The sequence below is a fragment of the Nanorana parkeri genome, unplaced genomic scaffold (genome assembly GCF_000935625.1).
Source record: "Nanorana parkeri isolate BGI_ZX_2015 unplaced genomic scaffold, ASM93562v1 scaffold446, whole genome shotgun sequence".
NCBI classification, from domain to species: Eukaryota; Metazoa; Chordata; class Amphibia; order Anura; family Dicroglossidae; genus Nanorana; species Nanorana parkeri.
Window position 1 is genome coordinate 64,264 of NW_017306714.1, and position 8,423 is coordinate 72,686.

Below are 8,423 nucleotides of genomic sequence, written 5' to 3' on the forward strand. Positions count from 1 at the left end.
CTAAACACCTGGTCTTGAAGTGGTTAAAAACCCACCAAAAACTCAAATTTCTCTTATAAAACCATGCACCAATACTTCAGACTCTATTAAATTGCACAGCATGCTATTAAGCTTAGTATATATTTTACAGCATTTCGGCACAACCATACTGATGTTCTACAATGCACACAGCTTCACGGCATATACTTGCATGTTTCTGAAGTGAGCAGCATTTAAAAGAAAACTAGCAGGATTTTTTTTTTTTTGCATTCCGAAGCACAGATGTACGAGAAAGACAGAAACAATAGTTGATCTTCATTTTAAGATACAATTGAAAATACAGCCCTATTTCATACAAAAAGTGTGTTCTAGAACTGGAGTACCAAGAAGTGCAGTTATTATAATGGTCACGAGGTATCAGATATGAGGAACGACTAATGGAACAACATCTATTCAACCTTTTGTAGAAGCAACTATGGCTGAAAAATGTCACATTTTACAAATATATAAATCATACATTCGAATTTTAGTGGAAATCTGTCCTTTTTAAGGTAACTGTATAAGACAAAAAGTCACCTCCATTATGGTTAGATGACAAGTGGTTTAATCACCAGCTGTTAAAAAGTTCCATTACTGTATGGGTTTTAAAACTGAGCAATAGCAGATAAAGTAGATGTGTAGAAGACTAAGTATCTAAGTAGTTATCTGATTACTTAGTTTGGAATACTTACGTCTAAAATTTTAACCATATTTCCCTGAAACTCTGAATTAATCTTACAGATATTCACAATAAAAATTAAAGCATGTGACTGTAGAAGATTTCTGTGTTTACGTCATATGCAGTCATTGCTTTTTACCATTTATTTAAGAAGCCTTTAAAGATGGTTATATATAGGTAAATTCCACATAACTCCTACTCAAAATTACAATCATTACACCCTTTGGGTGGTGTAGAAGAGCCTAGTGCCTGTGATCCCAAGGTGTGTGTCATTTACTTGGCACCTACTAAATGCTTTGGTATTAACAAAACACACACAGGCAGACTTGCTCATAGCACTAATTATATGGGGATGCCGCACACACTGTGGACTGGCAGATCAATCAACATAACTGAAATTTCAGCCTTTCTGCTTTATTTTATCAGCTACTCAGAATGTTTTGAATTGAATCTGAAGCACTGCTAAGTGATTTGTTTGTGCATTACTTGTTCTGCATAAACCTTTCTCTAAATTATTCTTACTTCTCTGTCACAGACAGAGCTGTGCAACAAAAGAGCCAGAAGGCTGGAAAACAATTGTGGTTGTGTTGTTTGAAAACATCCACTGTGAATAGAGACTATTTGTTAACTTAAATGGAATGTTCAAATGTAACTCTCTTCACTAGTACCTGGGTAAAAACTGCATATTCTTGCAAGCTCTGCATTTATCCAAATGCCAGGTAACTGCATATGTAAAAGAAAAGCAAAACATACTTTTACAAAGGATGTTCTATAATTGGAGTACCAAGAAAGGCAGTTATTATAATGTTCATGGAGTATCAGATATATTTAAAGACCAATGGAACAGAACCTGTTCACCCTTGTGTAGAAGCAACTATAGCTGAATATTGTCACATTGCACAAATATATAAATTATATCTATAAATAATTTCAGTAACTGTAAAAGACAAAAAGACACCTCCATCATGGTTAGATGACAATTGGTTTAATCCTCAGCTGTTAAAAGGCCCCATTACTGTAAGTGTTGTAAAGCTGAGCAATAACAGTTAAAAGTAGATGATATGGTTGGAAGCCTTTCTTCCTGAAAAAAATATAAATCACGATATAAAATACATGCAAAACGTGCACTGGATAGTACAGGTAAAACTCCCAATTATTAAAATGTTAAAAGATGCACTTACAAACAATCACTTTGATCAGGGCATAAAACAAGGTATGGTATTAGCAGGGAACCCAGGATGACCCATTATTACAGGTATGGAAACAATTACAGAACTAATATCTGGCTTAATTGAAAACATTCTGAAGCCCCTTGTTATCAACACTGAGAGCCTCATATAGGACACCACAGATTTTCTAAACAAACTGAGCCAAATCACTAACCTACCTGCTAATACTATACTTGTCACCATGGATGTGGAGTCTTTATGTAGCAACATCCCCCCATAAAGATGGTATTGAGGCCTGCACCAAATTCCTCTCCTCCCATAATATCACACACAATTATGATAGTGAAACCTTCGCCAAACTCATTGAATTCATACTTACACACAACTACTTCAATTTCAATAACAATATATATTTACAAATGACCGGGACAGCTATGGGCACAAAAATGTCACCACAATATGCCAATCTCTTCATGGCTGACCAAGAATACAGATTTCTAGGCACTCAGCCTCACAAACCATTCTAATATTATTGTTATATTGACGATATTTTCATAATATGGACAGAAGGAGAAGAAAGCCTTTTAAACTTCCATGCATCATTCAATTCATTCCATCCATCGATTAAACTCAAAATGAATTTCTCAGAACACAGCGTGTTTTTTTCTGGATTGTGCCGAACTGTCAGCAATGGCTCACTCCGTTCTTCTGTATACAGAAAACCCACAGACAGGTACAGCTACATTCATAATTCCAGCTTCCATCCGAATCACACTAAACAGGGTATCATCTACAGCCAAGCAATCCGATACCACCGCATTTGTTCTGACACAGACAGAGACAAACACCTGAGCACACTGGCTCATGCATTTCGGCGAAAGGGCTACAGGGAGAAGGCTATATACAAAAAAATTGAATCTGCCCTAAGAACACCACGGGAAAGACTCCTACAGTACAAGAAGAAGAAAAACACAACCAGGACCCCTCTTGTAGTTACCTACAACCCTACTTTAGAGGTAATAAGCAAAATCATCAAAGATCTACAGCCAGTACTCTCAGAAGACCTCATACCTCAAGAAATTTTCCCTCAGCCCCCAATACTGTCTTTCAAGTAAACACTGAACCTGAGAAGAAGATTGGTAGCAGTAAGCTGACCCCAGAACAGGAACTGACACAGAATGGCGCTTTACAATGCAAAAAACCCAGCTGCAAACTTTGCCAACATATATGTGACAAGAATACACAGCATTGGCAATAAATGCGGCTTTATTGCATTTAACATAAAAAGTTTTTTTATCAACAGGGTACGTTTTCCCTTTTTAAACAAACGAATTCCAGCAGAAACTCAAGAGTAACATAAATAAAAATGCCTACTCCACCTTAGGAGGCTAACTAACAGTAGTGTCTCTCACTATGTCCTACTGGAGTTTTTAGCCAGACCTTATCCCCCGGACATTTAGACGCTCTCCAGTCTGTATGCATCCATCCAGTCCATCATGGATCTCTCTGAGCTCTCTCCCCCCTCTAGTCACTATCAGGTGCAGGCTAATTAATAGAGAGAGGAGGTGTACCTGTAGGAGCAAGGCTTAACTCTTTCCTAGCCAGGGAAAGATGCCCTTTTCAACCTCTCACTGACATACACAGAGTCGTATACCCGGTCACATATCCTCCCCCCAGCTTAACATTAATGTGAAGAAGGCCTGCCCTATGTCGCACCACAAAAGTAAAGGGTTGTAAGGACAAAAACCATCTTGTGACCGTAGCGTTCTTGTCCCTGTGGGCATGCATCAATTTTAACGGAGCATGGTCCGTGACCAGGGTAAATCATCTGCCTAACAGATAGTAGCGGAGCATTTTTACTGCCCACTTAATCGTCAAACACTCTTTTTGCACCATGGCATAGTGCTGTTTCTCGAGGTAACAACTACCGACTCAAATACAGAACAGGGTGTTCCTCATCACCTACATATTGGGACAAAACTGCACCCAAACCCACCTCTAAGGCATCGGTCTGGAGAAAGAACTCCTTCCTAAAGTCAGGAGCCACAAGCACAGGTTGGGCACAAAGTGCTGCCCGCAGACCAGCAAAGGCTTCCTCAGCCTCGCTGTTCCACTTCACTGTGTCCGGACTTCTAGCTTTAATAAGGTCAGTGACAGAGCGGCCCTTGTAGCGAAGTGAGGAATAAACCTCCGATAGTAGCCTACAAGTCACAAAAAGGCTCTGACCTTTTATTTCCTCTGTGGTCTGGGCCAGTTCTGTATAGCTCCTACCTTGTTCGTTTGCGGTTTAACAAGTCCTCTGCCAACCAGATAACCCAAGTATCAAGCCTCAGCTAAACCCAAGGCACATTTAGAGGGGTTGGCCGTTAGTCCAGCTCTTCTAAAAGTATCCAACACTGCCTGCACTTTGTCCGGATGGCTTTCCCAGTTTGGGCTATGAATGATCATGTCATCCAAGTATGCGGCTGCATATTTGGTGTGAGGCCTGAGCAGTTTATCCATCAATCTTTCGAAAGTGGCCTGGGGCTCCATGGAGGCCAAAAGGCATGATCCTGTACGGAAAAAGGCCATCAGGAGTGGCAAAAGCTTTCTTCTTCCGGGCCGCCTTTGTTAATGGCATCTGCCAATAACCTTTTGTCAGGTCTAAAGTAGTAAAAAACCTGTCTTTGGCTAGTCGCTCTACTAGTTCATCCACCCTAGGCATGGGATAAGCGTCAAACTTAGACACCTCATTTAACTTCCAGATGTAATTACAGAACCTGATGGACCCATCAGGTTTAGGCACTAGAACAATCCGGCTGGACCACTGGCTGTGAGACTCCTCTATCACTCCAAGCTCAAGCATTTTCTTGACTTCAGCCCTTACAGCTTCCCTTTTTGCCTCCGGAATGCGGTATGATTTCACCCTTATCGTAACCCCTGGTACTGTAACAATATCATGTTTAATCTCTCGGGTTTGTCCAGGGTTGGGGGAGAAGACATCTCTATTCTTCTCAATCAGGCATCTAGCCTCCTCTATTTGCTCAGGTGTCAGCTCTGGAGAGATTGTCACTGAAGTTCTAGGAGCCTGTGGATCAGGCTTTGTGTCACCCACTGTGGCCGTGCAGGCCTCTCTAGTCCTCCATGGCTTAAGAAGGTTCATGTGAAACACAGCCTCCTTCTTGCGGCATCCTGGCTGACTAACTTTATAATTTACTGGGCTCACTTTTTCCAAAACCTGATAGGGTCCTTGCCACTGTGCTAGAAGTTTGCTTTCTGCGGTGGGTACTGGAACCATTACTCTATCCCCCCTCCTAAACTGTCTCACTGGTCATAGTAGGACTTCTGCATACTCTGCGCTTGCTCCATATGCTGGCGAACAAGAGGAGAAATTTGAGTCATACGCACCCGCATATTTTCAACATACTGGAGCACATTAGTCCCAGTTACTCCCTGTTCTTCCCAGGTTTCCATTAGGACATCCAGTATACCCCTGGGATGCCTGCCATATAAAAGTTCAAATGGGGAGAAGCCTGTAGAACTTTGGGGAATCTCTGGAATGGCAAACAACAGGTAAGAAAGCAGCAAGTCCCAATCTTTCCCATCCCTGCTAACAACTTTTCTCAACATCCCCTTTAGGGTCCAGTTAAACCTTTCCACCAATCCATCTGTCTGTGGGTGGTACACTGATGTTCTCAGGGTCGGTACGTTAAATAGCTGACATAGCGCTTTCATAATACGGGAAACAAACGGTGTCCCCTGGTTCGTGAGCAACGTCTTTGGTATCCCCACCCGTGTAAACATCTGAACCAACTCTTTCGCAATATTTTTAGCATTAGCCTTGCATAGTGGGATGGCCTCAGGGTATCTGGTGGCAAAGTCGAGGATGACAAGGATGTATTGGTGCCCTTGAGCGGTTTTTTTCTAACGGACCCACTAGGTCCATGCCAATACTCTCAAAAGGAACATCGACTATGGGGAGAGGTATGAGTGGGGCTCTCAACTTCGGTCTTGGAGATGCCAGTTGGCATTCTGGGCAAGAAGCACAATACCTTTTAATCCCCTCATATACCCCAGGCAAAAAGGACCTCCTAAGTACCCGTTCTTGGGTTTTCTCCACCCGCAAATGTCCCCCCAGAAGATGAGAGTGAGAGTAATCCAGCACTCTTTGGGTATAATATGAAGGCACAACCAGTTCGAGTTCTTGTCCCTCATCGGAGGTTACTCTGTAAAGGAGATTGTTTTTGAGGATAAAGTAGGGATAGGCCTTTTCTGTTGCACCTCCCACTGGTACCCCATTAACCTCTATCACTATTTCTGGCTTCCTGCAACAGGGGATCACTTGCCTGGTCTCGGCCAAAGCTACTACCCGAAATATCCAGGATATCTAGACCCTCCTCACCTTCACTAGTTGCCTCTAGGTCAGGTTCTGGTTGACCAACCTCTGCCTCATCTTCTGTCTGTCGCGTGGCCCCGCCTCTCCTAGACTGCTCCCCACGACGATTTAACAGGACTTCATTGACGGCCCTATTAAAACAATCTCAGCTTGCTCTCCCTGCGTTCCTGTCTTGTTTTACTTCTTTTTGGGTTAGAGATATACAAGTCAGGATGAATAAAGGGAAATATTTCATGGACACCTGTATTTCTCAGCTCCACTTCAGGTTCCCCTTGTTCTACCATTACAGGGGGTTGTAAAAGAGTGTGGAAGTCAGGGAAATTCTTATTATCAAAGGATATGGTAGACGAGGAACTACCACTGCTAAGATCCTTACCAGACTGCCCTGTACTAACACCTCTATATTGGCAGCAGGATACCGCACAGTACACCCATGAATACACAATACCCCCATGGTCCTATGCTTCTGCACCCTACACGGTTTTACTAATTTACTTGCTACCAGAGTCAGGGCACTGCCAGAGTCCACCAGAGCCACTGTCTATTGTTTGTCCAAAAGGACAGGTACTCGGAAGGTATGTCCCCCTTCCACCAGTCCTGCTAACAAAATGAGTCCACAAAAGTCTGAGGAATCTTCCCCTAGTCCACACTGCATTGGCTCAGGAAGATTAGGGCATCTCGCCCTGACATGTCCTTTTGCACCACACTCAAAATAAGTTATGGAGTTTCTCCTAGGGCAGTCCTCTTTCCCAGGGTTTTGACTTCTAGAGTCTTGTTTTGGAAAAACGGGCTCCCGATCCGAAGTCAGCTTCCAATCCACTCTTCTGGTTTCCCGGTCTCTGGATCTTACCACTCGACCTAGTGAAAGATCGGTCCAAGTCTTTGGCAGACAGATATCGTTCCACAAGTGCGACCATGCTATCACAGTCCAGGGGGTTTCCTTGAGTGACCCACTCATGGAGGCCATTTGGGAGCTCTCTCACGTAACGGTTCAGCACAAGCGTTTCTATGATCTGTGCAGGAGTTTGAGTATCTGGTTTGAGCCACTTCCGAGCCAGGTGAATTAGGTCAAACATCTGGGATCTGGGAGCTTTTCCTTCTTTGAACCTCCAGTTGTAGACTGGGCCCTTACTGTTGCAGTCACCCCTAACCGGGCCAAGATCTCTGCTTTCAGTTTGGAATAGTCCGCAGCAGCCTCCTCTTCCAGGTCAAAATAGGCTTTCTGTGCTTCTCCCAGGAGAAAGCGTGCAATAATTCCAGCCCACTATTCTGGAGGCCAGCCTTCTCGGATGGCTGTCCGTTCAAACGCCAGCCAATAGGTCTCCACATCGTCATCTGGGGTCATTTTCTGTAGACAGCTGCTTGCGCGTATCTGACTTACCCCCCTTTCTGGTAGGTTAGGAGATCCTTTGGCAGTCATCCGATCCAGGGTTTCTTTGAGCATAGCATTGTCTGTCTTTTGTGCTTCAGTCAAAGCTTCAATCTGCAAAGCTAGGAGCCTGTTGGTCTCTTGTTGCACTGCAGCTGATGCAGCTCCTGTCTGTTAGTCTCTTGCTGCACAGTGGCAGCTTGCACCAGGGCTTTCACAATATCCTCCATTTCCTGGGGCCCTGTACCTTTAAGGCCACGGTGAGAAATTGGCCGGTACAACAACAAATCCCACTTCTGACACCACTTGTAAGAAAGTCACTGGTCTGTGGTCAGCATTGGCAATAAATGCGGCTTTATTGCATTCAACATAAACAGTTTTTTATCAACAGGGTACGTTTTCCCTTTTTAAACAAACGAATTCCAGCAGAAACTCAAGAGTAACATAAATAAAAAGGCCTACTCCACCTTAGGAGGCTAACTAACAGTAGTGTCCCTCACTATGTCCTACTGGAGTGCCTATTCCAGCTTCCAGTATAAATGAACATGAACAAAACCCACAGTCCAATACGTACAGTTTTTAGCTAGACTTTATCCCACAGACATTCAGACGCTCTCCAGTCTGTATGCATCCATCCAGTCCAGCATGCATCTCTATCTGAGCTCTCTCCCCCCTGCAGTCACTATCAGGTGCAGGCTAATTAATAGAGAGAGGAGGTGTACCTGTTGGAGCAAGGCTTAACTCCTTCCTAGCCAGGGAAAGCTGCCCTTTTCAACCTCTCACTGACATACACAGAATCGTATACCCTGTCAC